This window comes from Aplysia californica, unplaced genomic scaffold (assembly GCF_000002075.1).
Source record: "Aplysia californica isolate F4 #8 unplaced genomic scaffold, AplCal3.0 scaffold00538, whole genome shotgun sequence".
Lineage (NCBI taxonomy): Eukaryota > Metazoa > Mollusca > Gastropoda > Aplysiida > Aplysiidae > Aplysia > Aplysia californica.
The window spans coordinates 452,841-453,887 of NW_004797808.1; positions in this window are offsets into that span (position 1 = coordinate 452,841).

Sequence of the window (1,047 nt, forward strand, 5' to 3'; positions counted from 1 at the left end):
ACACACACACACACACACACACACACACACACACACATTTCCCAGTATTTTTCCAAGCTTTAAGTCAAAGGATGTTGGCACCACCAAAAGCCGAGACATGTCGTGCAGATTGCATCTCATCACCCACGACTCCTCGTGCAGCAACCTCTAATTGCTTACACTGATACTGTCTGAGCAGATAGAGCATCACGGCCAGCTGTATACAAAAGCCCACAATTTTTATTTGAAATTTTAAAAAAATGCAGTTTCTTAATTTGTGGTATCGGTTGCGTGTGCTTGAGTAGTATTTGGCCAAGGCTTACAAAATGTAAGTTACAGTCAATATTAATGTTGGGGAAAAAAAGAAAGCAAGAAGAAAAGACATGAAGTAAGTCCACTTTCCTTCTCCTGAAAAGACATGCTTTTTGGCTTAGAATAATACTTTGTATTCATACAGCTTGCCGATGATATTCTACCAGGACAGTCTAGGGTAGAACCATATTAAAGCCTGACACCGACAGTCAGACCAGACCCGCCGTTTTTCGTCGGGTGCGGCTGACCATATTAACACCAGAGTTTTGCGGTCAGACACCGCCGTCTTGCAAATATGGCGTGTGGTAGAAGAAAAAAATTTGTTGTTGTTGTTGCTTTTTAGACGTAGACAAAAAAGAAAAACAAAGACAAAAAGATTTTCAGTGCACCCAATCCAAAGAAAGCGTGATACACTGGGTGAATTGCATCATTTGTTTCCGCAGTTGTTGGAAGATAGTGAAAAATTCCAACAATACTATCGCATGAAACATAGCATTCTCAATGAACTGCTAGAGATTATGCCGAGATGACCAAGAACAGCTAGAATTCTGTGTAGTGTCATTGAAGCGGGAAGGGGGACACAGCTAGGCTGAGATAGCAATATTAAAATTACCTAGGGGTAGGGGAGGAAAGGTAGGAGGAGGTGGAGGAGGAAGAGAACGAGGAAGGGGAAGAAGGGAGGAAAGTGAAGAGGAGGGTTAGGAGATGATGGAATAGGAGAGAGAGAAAGAGAGAGAGAGAAAGAGAGAGAGAGAG